Source organism: Micrasema longulum, unplaced genomic scaffold (assembly GCF_059751315.1).
Source record: "Micrasema longulum isolate JH-2025_06_02 unplaced genomic scaffold, ASM5975131v1 h1tg000932l, whole genome shotgun sequence".
Classification (NCBI taxonomy): domain Eukaryota; kingdom Metazoa; phylum Arthropoda; class Insecta; order Trichoptera; family Brachycentridae; genus Micrasema; species Micrasema longulum.
In genome coordinates this window covers 35,773-48,358 of record NW_028278123.1, presented here as the reverse complement: position 1 = coordinate 48,358, position 12,586 = coordinate 35,773, and the positions used below count along the sequence as shown (strand labels likewise).

Sequence of the window (12,586 nt, the reverse complement as noted above, 5' to 3'; positions counted from 1 at the left end):
CAATCAAAAGTTTTCATTTTTACGCATTAAAAAACCACCGCAATACGTAACGGAAACCTCACTACCTACCTGGGGTGCCATTCTGAATCTTGTGTATTTTGTATGTAAATACACGAGATAATACGGCCGCGAGAGCGTTTGGAATACCAACCTTGGTCTAGCTAGAGCGCGAAAGTTAAGTTTATTTCGAAAAAACCCTTCGCGTCCTAGCGATCAGCTTCGATGTATTTTGGCCTAGCTCTGTTCGACTTTATAAGGAATAAAGAAAACACGACAACGCAAACAACAAAACAAGCAAACAACAAAACAAAACAACGCCAATGACAACCATCATCAAGCGAAGGTGATACGATTGGCTGAGCCACATATGTTCTGCGGTTCTCGACGTCCTGGACGTCCGCTGCTGACCATTCGTCGGCAGTTCATGGCAGGACTACGGGACGCTGCCTTGACTCTAGAGCATGCACAGAAGCTAGCAACCGACGGAGATACCTAAAAGCTATCTGCGGACATCACATGCTCTAACTAAGGAGCGAACATGGGATGATGATTCGTTGGTTGTTTTTTAAGTATATCACAATTAATAGGTAAATGCCAAAAAATCATAGAAGTTACGAATGGGGTTTTCAAAATCGAAAAAATATCTAGTATAAACTACTTCGATGGGGGCTTTGAACCTCCTAAACCCCCCCCTTGTATTCTTCGTTGTTTGACTGCCATATACGAGTATAAGACAGAAGATGAACTTCAGCTCGTGAAACATCGCGATATAGGTACCTATACGAGTGTATTATATATTTAAAACATCCGAAACAATAAACCTTAGACGTGATCTACCAATATTTTATACTTCTATACTATGTATAATACATCTCTACGCCGTTTATTATTTTACCAATAAATAATTTATCATTGTTTTGATTATTTTGGGCACAATAAATCGTTTAATAAAGAACGGAAGCTTTAGAAAGTCATATCGAGGATATCATTTCCCAAATAGGTACGTAAACATTATTACGTCATTGAGGGGAGATCCTTAAGCCCACCATTCATCCGCAGCTGTTATAGAGTCCTGAGGGACTCTCTGTCAGCTGCGCATAGAGGAAAGTTATTATAAATACTCCTGAGGAATACAAACTTTATGCAGATTAGGGACGGGGGAGGAGGATGTATAGACAGAGGCCAACACGTCATCCCCACCCCTCAGGATCCCCTCAATGCCTCTGTTTTTTTATTAAAAAAATATGTATTTTCACAAACAATTAACATAAATAAACGTATCCAAATATACAAAAACAATTTCTTAAAACTATAGTAACACAACAAACATAACTTACACAACAAACATAATTATAAACACGGATATTTACAATGAGAGAACGGCTTTGTGGTGAGAATGGTGGTCAGAGGCAGAGGATCCGAATACCACTCCCGTAAGGGGAAGACAAAACAAAAGAACGCGTGCGTTCCGCTCGGAAGGAAGCACAGTCCCAACCGAATGAGCATCCCACAGGAATAGTTGCTTGTCCCACCACATTTTACTCCCCTAGGCTTCCGCGCATCTGAGGAGCTCCAAACGCGATACTTAAGTCCAGACAAACTGACGGAAGAGTGCAAAATTCTGATCACATTCCACGCTGGTCGCATGACCCCTGTCAGACCGTTCGGCGTCTCATCATCCAATAGCACACAGTGCCACAGGATGTCCCGAAACCATTTGTGCGGTATGATGGTCAAACACCAAGAACTTACTACACATCCTGTGTCTGATGGAAGGTAAAAAAGACCACGTTCATCTCCCCCTAAATGCCATGTCCCATCTATTCTGCCATTAATTGAGAGTTACGCCTCGCATAATATCACACAGTACGCTAAATCTTGTCTCGGAAGGGCGCAGCTCAACACCAAAGTATTTCATATTCTCTCCTCTCATAGAGCGTTTTGCTACTGCCTCTCTTGTCTCAAAATCCTTTTGTTTCAAAAAACATTTACAAGAAATTTCTAGTCCCTACATGAAATTCTCTAGCATTTAATGAATTCCAATTTTCAGATTCTATGAAAAGTGACGCACTCTGTTTTGTCGATGAGTTCATCGCTTTCTTCAAAGATTTATTAAGCTGATTGTAAATATACGGCGAAAAATAATTCCACCCCATCGCGTTACTGGCCCTGCGAACACTTCAGGTTCAAAATCTGAATTATAGACTAACAAATCTCAGTATTATTTATCTTCCCTTCAGGCCTTCAGAAGGCCTATTATGTCACGATTTTGTTTCGTAAGTTCGTTCGTCGTATTATATCCATCTTACTCTAACGCAATCAAGGTCGTATTCCGCTTTCGTTTCCTCTCATACGATTCGAATGAATTCACGAAACGAATTAGTTACAGAATAAGGCTACTGAATAAGCAATGAATCGTTTCTTTATAAAATATTAATAATCGTAGTGGCACGTAGAATGAGAATGTTCAGTGCTACGGGAAATTTAATGTAAAAATGTTTTCTTAATTAATTAGAGCATTTATTGAACGGCGAAGTTTCTCAAAAATGTATGACAAAATTAATAAAAATGAACTAGTTTGAAGTCGTCACGAGTTCTTCCAAATCAACTAATGATAGAGTGTTGTGATAGATTTTACGGTTTCCGGGAAGCCAACTCACCGACGACCACTAATGACGTCACGGTCTGAGTAATTTTAAAAATTAAAGAACTTTACAAAATCGTGGCGATAATAATAATACGACACATAAAAATATATTTTTTTTGCTTTTTGATAGTCTATAAACAAAAAACTGTAAAAAAACCACTAAACTTCCTCGTTACGGGGCTGCAAGGTACCTTATTAATTATATTATGTTTATACAAAACCTGCAAATTAGGTGGTTTTTTAAAAATTATTTTTTTAATCCTTTTATTTACTTTAAAACATACATTAAGATATAAAAACGTAACAATTCGGGTTGAACTTGCCAAAAAAGAGCCAGGCTCTTGTGTTTGTTACGTGTACAAAATAATATAAAATAAAAACGAAAATGCGTAACAAATAAATAAACAATTAAAAATGGGAAAAAAAATTATATAATACAACCCTTTTTTAAAAAAAACATATAAATTCACATTCACAGGCATATACGAGTATGCACGTAATATGCATATTGTATTCATACTTGTAGCTGCATTGAAGCAAGACGCTCTGGGTCATACGTCTTAATTTATATTATTTTACATTATTTGATTAATATTATTATAATAATTGACAATTCTTGATGGAATTCCATTGAAATTATGTAATAACTTATATTTACATATAAGTTATTAATTAAAAATACTTGGTACACTTCCACTTAATTGTTTGACCAATTAGCGCTTTCACCCTCTAATAGGCATCTTCAGACTGGTGAATATTATACAGTGTAAGGATAATTTATAAAAAACTAAATAGCCGGAATAAAAATATTATTATAATTATATTTCTGGATGAAAAATAAGTTTTTGACATTAATTTTTAAAAAAACATTTCAAAATTGATTATCTACCCTGCAAAATAATAACTATATCCAACTTTATGAACACATAAATTATAATAATATTTTTAATGAATAACAAACCTGAACTTGAATAAAGTATGTATGTATTTAAAAGGCAAAATTGAATTTCTAATACCCTCAGCTTGGGGTTTTGAAATGGAAAGTTCCCTTATCTGAAGGTCATCTTTATGTGAGATTGCGGCAAGGGGGTAAGTCACTGGAGGGGTTGTCCGAAGCCAGGCGACGCGGCGCGGCGGGGCGGTAATATAGCGAGAACGGCAGGGGGTGGGGGAAGGTAAAGTTTGTAGAGAAAAATGGCGTGACAGGAGACGTGCGTCAAGGGCAAGTATTTTTAAAAGCTACTATTTTATAACATTCATACAAAGCCAATATAAACATACATACGTATTCGAAGAAAGCAAGCTGAAGTTTCTAGAAAGCCTTAGATTTTATTAAATATTCAATAACGGAGAGAGGGAGTTTAACGATTCATCACCATCATACACCCATCCACACCCATCCAGACCCATCCACACCCGCCCACATCAAAGATATATGGATGGTGTAATGCAATAATCATTTTAACGCCAGCATAAACAATTAAAGTTCAAATTTGTTTATTAATCCAGAATATTGATATAATTCTTCTTCTTCTTCTGATATATACGCGGTTTTATCATTATTTTGAAACTTCAACTGTTTATTACACAATGAAAGATCTTTTTTAAAAAATCTCTAGAATTTGGAAGTGCAGAGCAACGGGAAATTTTATATAAAAATGTTTTCTTACGCGCGGTAAAAATTAGACCGTTTATATTGGTGTTATCGGGTGCAGTAAGGTCAATTCTATATTCTGCTAAAAACAGCCAGATCGGTTTCTAACAAAAAAAAACTGTAATAATCACCTTATGAAAATAGTGTCGAGTGAATCAAGTTGTGGTCCCGTGGCTAGTGTCTCGGACTCACGGCTTAAAGGTCCGTGATTCGAATCGAGTAAATCATATAAACGCAAATATTTCTTTAAAAAAAAAAACGGTATTTTTCAATTTGCTGAAAACACCCACAACACTAGAAAAATCTACCAGGTACTTTAAAAATTTATCAAAACTGGTCAAATACATAATTAGATTCTTGTTAGTAATATGAACGAATGTATTCAAAGTTTATCATTTGTCAAACTCATAAATATTCTAACTGTTTTGTAGATTTTATTATTCACTCTATTTATAAAAGTGCTATTATCTCAGTTTCACTTTTCTATGGCTGGCTGCTTTCTGCCTACGTTCAATTGTACTGCGAAGTTTTTCAAAACTCTATGAAAAAATAATAAAAGTTCTCCGAAATCAACCAATGACAGAGTGTTGTGGTACATTTTTGGTTACCGGGAAACCAACCCAACAATCAGGACAACTCACCATAGAGAACTTGAGACGTCATAGGCGGAGTAAATTCAAAACCACTAAACTTTAAAAAATCATAGCGCTGATAATAAGATACGAATACCATGCATACTAATATACTTACTAATCTATACTAATATTATAAATGCGAAAGTGTGTTTGTTTGTTTCGTTCACGTTCGACTGTCTATAAAGTAAAATCCAAATTTATGTGCGGAAATGCGTATATCGGAAATTCAAAGTTTGCTTCTCGGTAACCTGTAATTGAACATGTTTCCCAATCACAGGAGTAATTTTAGATTTTAAAAAAGCCTTCGATACGGTACATGTTGAGACCATGAAAAAAATAAATGATGTTGGAGTAAAATTTCAAAAATTTAAACTACTAAAATTATACTTAGCAAATCGGAAGCAGTATACACATGTAAATGAAAAAAAAGCCAAATACAAACAGTAAATTTTAGAGTACCACAAGGATCTGTTTTGGGTCCACTATTATATATTTTATATATAAATGATTTATCACTGTACAATTTTAAAGGAAAACTTATTGTGTATGCCGACGACATTGGACTATTCTATAAAAATCAAACAGACGTATTAACAAACAATCACATAAACGAAGACCTGACTATGTTGACAAAATTGACAAACACAAACTTACTTACACTTAGTGAAAAAAAAAAGCAATATTAATATTATTAAATAGATGCTCACATAAATGATGAACGACTAACTGAAATTAAACATGTTAAATACTTAGGACTAACAATAGATAGACAATTGACATGGAAAATTCACATCAGCAATTTAATTAGCAAAGTGGCGACATTATCGAGTCTTTTTTTTAAAATCTTTTTTTTCCAAAAACGGAAAAAATTCTAATGCATGAAGCCTATGTAAAAACTAAAATATGTTATATGCAACTACTATGGGGAACAGGATATCAAAATGACATAAACAGACTACAAAGACAACAAAATAAAATAATTAAGTTAGTTTATGACCTTCCCTATCCAACAGTAGCCAGATAATTTTTAAAGAAACTAAGCAATCAAATATAACTGAACTCTTTCAAAGTACAGAATCATTAAAATTTATCCATATATTAGCCACTGACGAAGAACTAAAACTTGTAAAAAAATGTAGTAAATATGGACATAATACGAGAATATCAGAAAAATATCGTACACAATTTTCTAAAACAAGACAAGGACAGTCGAGACTAATAAACCAGGGACTGAAATTATACAATAAACTACCAGACAAAACTAAACAAACGACTTTTTAAAAGATTTAAAAAATATTGTTTTGAACAACAGAGTATGAATAAGAAATGTATATATTATTTTTGTAAAATGAATGTAATAATCCGTAAGGGTTAATAAATAAATTTTTCAAATAAAATAAAAAATTTAAAATGTTTAGGAAAAAAATGTATGGGTAGGTACATATTCCATTTTAAAAACAGAAAACTTCATTTTACTTTATAGATAAAATTGGACATAACTGTTAACTTTCCATGTAATATTGGCCCAGAATATGTTCAAGAGATTAGATTAGTCGGTAAAGATAAGCTCAAAAATATTTTGGATTATATTTTGTATCCGCCATTCCGTGATTCTGTGGAGTTTGGCCATTCAAACATTTTAACTATTAATCTTTGCACGCTTTAGGAATAATAAAGATATTTTCCTTTTTTTTTAAAATATTGTTAGCGTTTGTGTTTTGATACGGCAATCCAAAATATTTCAATGATTTTTATATAATTATAAATAAACTTATCAATAAAACTTCTTGGTTTAGTTTTATAAATAATATTAAAACTAATGTTATTTAAATGATATTTATATATAAAAATGCACAATCAATCAATGTGATGCCAAACTCGAGCCTTTGTTCTCTCCCGAGTTCCGCTGAAGATGCCTACTTAGGCGAAAGCGCTCGTTGGTCAAAAAATAAAAAAGTTAAACTAAACCAAGAAGTTGTATTGATAAATTTATTTATAATTTTATTAAAATCATTAACCATGGAGTTTTATCAAGAAATATCAACAAAAAACATCAAAATATTTCAATATTTTATTACATTTCCAAGTCAGGTCCTAGAGTTAATAAAATTCATACATTTTGTTTAAAATTAAATTAGTAAAAATAAACTAGAAAGCAACTATCGGCCTCGTGGTGTAGAGGTCAGCGCGTTAGCCTCATACAAGAGGTCTCAGGTTCGATTTCCGACATGGTTGACATGAAATATTTATTTACAATTACGTTTTTACAGTGTAATATTTCGTAGACCCTGGACTGGCACCTGAATCGTAAGACTGATAATCTTACCTTTACGTAACAAAAAAATGATCAAGATACGCTGTGATTGGTATACCAATACGGTGCTCTATGCACCACTAGGTGTGGAAAGGGCATGAAAATACATTGTTTTTAGTTTATTCCTATCTAGGGGGTAGGTTTCTTTTTTTCTTTTTTTTAAAGGAATAACCCGCTCAGCCTCTATTTAGAGGCTTGTCAGCAGGTGGGATAGAGGGGATATTGAAGGAGGTAATGAAAAATACACTACAACACCCAGACCAATTGAGAAAAAAAAAAAACAGATTTTTTCTTGCAACTGGAAGGAATCGAACCCGCGACGCCAGTTTCGCAGATGGCCGTCTTAACAATTGCGCCACGGCGCCTATCCTTACAATACGAAACGCGAAATGCAATCCCCATACAAAGCAATATTTATAGATTTTCTACTTTTTAAGATTATATCATATTACTATTAACTTCGTAAGAAAATGCGTGGAAAGACGTAAGGGATTGTGCTATTTTCAAATCAGTGCACTTCTAGTACTAAGTACTACTACCCTCCATACTCATCGCGCATTATCGTGCGACGCAACGCCGACGCGACGGTCGTCCTTCGTTCTATACCTATATATACATATCTGCACATATTATAATTGTACTTTTGTAGGTAATATACTACACAAATATCAAATACAGGTATTCTAAAAACAAGATCGGTATTTCTTTTAGTTTTGGTAGGGGAGTGTCCGGCAGTACCGGCCGGCATCCAGTACCAGCCAGTTACTCTTTCTGAAATTCTACAAAAGATGGCGCTAGGCTGTTCGCGGCGTTTGTGAAGATCGCTCCCGTAAGTACATGCCCCACGCGGCGTCAACTTGTCGCAACCAACTTGCTGTCAGTGTGGAGATTTGCTTTGCGTGCGGTACCTTTGGTTGCGTAAGTAAAGTTCGGTGGGTTATCGATGGAGATTATTCGACTTTTTTGACAAAAGTAAAACGTCGTATGTATTGATTACTCATTTAGATATAATGTTTAAATCACACTTTATGGATTATATTTTATCATTGACTGAACATTATATTTTTTTCCGTTTCCTACAGAACCGGCCACAAAATTGTCCTCCAGTACGGCCACTATTTGAGTATACTTTTAAGTGATTTAATTTATTTGTATGTATAACTACACAAATGATGTCTACAAGGTGATGATGGTGAACAGAAGAATACGAAGGGATCCTGCCAACATGTATAGAGGCGTAGAAAAGGTATTAAGTAAGAGATGATGTACAAATAACATTATGTACAAAAAGTTAAATAAATAAAGATGAGTGCGTGTCAGGCTGCAGTCAGGTATAAGGTACCTAGAACGATATTAAATAATAGAATTGGTGCTATAAAAAAACAAGAAAGAGGTATATGTTAAGCCTGTCATGGGTCGTTTCCACAATACATATTTTATGTTTATTTATATTTTATTTTATTTTATTTTTATTTGGGAAATCAACAGTTCTACATACATATTTTTAGTGAACAAACAGATATAGTGTATAAACTCAGAACTAATAACAGATTTCCACATAGTATACAAAGTTAGTAAAGAAAATATATTACATATCAAATAAATACATACAATTTATTCATGTAAAAATGTTATTCATTCTCACCTAAATGCGAGCAAGTGTAAGCAGAACATGTCAAGGATTCGGCAAATAGGCTAATGCCCTTAAACAGGCGGGAATGTCTTAAACTGGCTTTCGAACTAGCTGAAAATTTTTAATTACCTCACAAATTCAATAAGGAGATGTCTGCGGGGAAGTAATATTATTATTCTTTTATGAAAATACACAGCGACTTTGCGGATCGCTGAATCAACAAGTTTAATGAGGGCCGTAGGTTTTAATAAAGTTCAAGTGGATCTTTTCTTGAAAGCTTGGCACAAAAGTATAAATTTACTCTATAAAATATGGAACTGCGAAGAGACTGGTGTTAGCATTCTCCAGAAGCATGCAAAAGTGATAGGTACTTAAAACCAAAGACAAGTCGGAAAACTTACTTCGCAGAGCGTGGAAAAAATGTGACTACTTTTTCCAATGAACGCAGGGGGTCAGTTCTTGACTCTATTTTTCGTATTCCCGCGGTCACAAATGAATTACAGACTCGTGATTAACGCTCCACACGAGAGTATAGCTGAAGCTCAGCCAAATGGCTGAATGGATGCGATATGTTTTTGAGGTGGATGCATCACTTCACAAAATATACGAGTCCAACAGAACGGAACCCAGGTGTGCTTGTTTCTCGCATGGATATTGGCGTAAATGGCTTTCGCTGTACTAAAATTCACCCATTAAATAAGAATGTCAGTGATTTAGAGTTTATTGCTTCGGATATGACCAACGTTACAAAAACTCATTAATCAAACTCATAACCATTGCTTCTATCTTAACAGTCAGAACCGATAGCTTCAACTTCTGGACAGGCAGAACTGACAAACTTGTCCACTCAACAGCTAGAATCATCTTCAGCTTCTCAAGAAGTTGGATTACCAAATGCTTCTTCGGCGTCCGATTTTCAAATTGCTTATTCTTCTCAACTATCAGAATCGTAATTTATCACTGTTGTTGACAACTTCAAAGAAATCGTTTCAGAAATGTCACCGATTCCTGATGCTTCGAAAAGAAGAGCCACTGCAATAAGTTGTAAAGCTGAAAAAAGTACAATTTTAACAAGTTCACCGTACAAAAAGATCCTTGAAGGGAAGATTGCAGAAAAAAACAGTGACTCAGTTAAACGAGGAAAAATTTGCTGTCAGGTAAGGACGTTTGCAAGAAAGGCAAAAGTTTGCTTTTGGGAAAAGAAGTCAGCAAGAAAGGCAAGAAAAAGATAAATGAAAACCAAAGTCTCCCTCATATTGTTCATGTGGAGGCAATTTGCCCTTTGTGCCTTGAATCTCACAAAGAGGATTGGATACAATGTGGAAATTGCAAAATTTGGGTCCATAAGGCTTGTGTTTATATTTCGAAATTATCAAATCAATGTGTTTGTGATTGTTACCTTTTGCGACATTTTATACCGACTGGTACTGGAGGACTACTTTTTAAATGTATATTTCTCATTGTCTTCTAATTTTATTAATAAAGTTGTATATTTCTAAAAAAAACGGTTTTTATCATTTCTATTCAAAGTCTAAGAATTTTTTTACACAAATCAGCAAATATTTAACATTTAATTTAAGTCATTTTATTCTACATAAATCTTAGGGTGGCGGTACTGCCGGACTCTCCCCTTTATTGGCCCCCACCCCGACTTTCTACCTTCGCCCCCGCCACCCTCCGCTGACCACATGAGGTCACGAAAGCCGTTCACCTCGTTCAAACGTTTATTATTACAACACCAACTTCTTAATATTACATTTACCTACAATATGGTGTACCTTGTTGTAGAAGGGTCAAGCATCTCATAAAGAAAACTCTAGACTTCTAAAGACATTTTATTACGGGTAATAAATTAATGTATTGTCTGTATTGATATAATGATGTAGGTTAAATAAAATCAACGTCCAGAAAATAAAACCCAATCGAATGTTCAAAAATATGAAGTTATAATTCAAGGCTAAAATGATTACTATTGGCGAAATAAAGTCTGGTAAAGATAACAATATCATATTTAATTTTTTTAAATATGAATGTAGATATAGGTACCTACAACCTACTTACAACACATGTTTTATACGTTTACAATATTTACACAGCATAATTCCCGGGCCGGGGTGTGTAGGTACTCTGTTAAGTTCAAAATTGACATTTTGAGATCCAGCAACAAAAAGTTTATAAAATCCCTGCATTGATATAATTATAATTATGTTTGTTCATATGAAACAAATAACGATTTGTGTAATTGAATTTTAATTGTAAGTCCAACATTATTACATAATATATTTCATTACATTTTTGAGGGTTTGAAAAAAAGTGGTGAGCTTGTCTGGATTGGCACAAAATTTAACTGAAAGGACTTAACTTGCTGCGCGCTTTATCGATTTATTATTTTTATTCAGTCAAACACGAAAACGATGTAATTTTTTTATTTGAACTTTATTTATAAACTCTTACAGATTACGTTAATTCTACAAAATATTTATTTTTTTTATTCATAAAATATTATATTGTAGGAAAATGATAATATTTTTAACATCTTATGTGAAGGTTGTCTGAGTCTTCTGTTTAGTTTTGTCTGGTAGTTTATTATATAATTTCAGTCCCTGGTTTATTACTTCTCGTATTGTATCCATGTTTACTACAATTTTTCATCCAGTTCCCCGTGGGGCTGAACTTTCTGGTTATCGCATTACGTTTCTACTTCAGTATGAGCCAATTAAACTTGAAATAATTGTTACGTTTTCGTCAAAGTGGGCAAACGAATTATTTTATTATATTTTTTAAAACCTAATCCAATATACAATGTTTTAAGTATGTCCAAATGTTTGGAGACTGGCTGAATTTTCTCCTTCGGGAGTTTTTTTTATCTAAATTTGTTGGAACAGGGAGGGAAAACATTTTTGAGAAGGTAATGTAAAAGTTTTTATGTCCTGTGCCTTTATAGCTTGTGCTATGTTTAATTTTAAAAAATTAAAATGGATTTTATAAGCAGAATGTTACACATAGTAGTAGTAAGTAATCGGCAGCGTCGTAGCTAGGGGCTGGCCAGGCGGGTGACTGCCAGGGGCGCAACCCTCGGAAGGGCGCACTTTGCAAACCCACAGCCTTCTTTTCTCTTTCTCTTCCTAGAAAATAAATCTTGAAGGACGCAAAATGCAAATCTTGCCTGGGACGCTTATGACCCTAGCTACGACGCTGGTAATCCGCAATCATTTAATCCCGCCAAAAACAGGTCAATTCAAGTTGGTGCCTAAATGCTAAGACTTCTTAAAAATTATTTTCTTGGTTTCCATTGAAACTTTTATACCTTGAAATTTTCGTTTCGCATTCGTCTACATTAGATTATTACATTTTTGAAAAATATTTTTGACATGACATTTAAATTATATTTTTAACCTTATTAACTCACCAAGTTAAGGGTGGTCTTTTATGCATTTTCATATTGCTGTACAAAGCCCGCGGTGTGCTGTTATAAGTATATGCTTCTGATGGTCCCATCGACACTTCGGCAGCTACTGATACACTCATCTCTTCTCATTAACTCTATAAATCTTTGCTCTTCTATTGAATATATTTGTCATTTATTACCGATATGTAAATTGAGCACTTTTTTCCACAAACAATTCGTTCTCGTATGCACAAAACAAAAAACTGTAAATCTGTGAAATAAAATATTTGCAAGTGAAACAATACTTCAGCGTGA

At 34.1% G+C, this 12,586-nt stretch overlaps 1 long non-coding RNA gene across 1 annotated transcript; it reads left to right on the top strand.

Annotated features, from left to right (window-relative positions):
- The first annotated feature begins 8,132 nt into the window (after positions 1–8,132).
- LOC148278068 (uncharacterized) lies at positions 8,133–10,334 on the top strand. The gene is made up of 3 exons (XR_015823296.1): positions 8,133–8,232; positions 8,333–8,496; positions 9,877–10,334. It is a non-coding gene; the product is annotated as an uncharacterized LOC148278068 (long non-coding RNA).
- Positions 10,335–12,586: the final 2,252 nt, after the last annotated feature.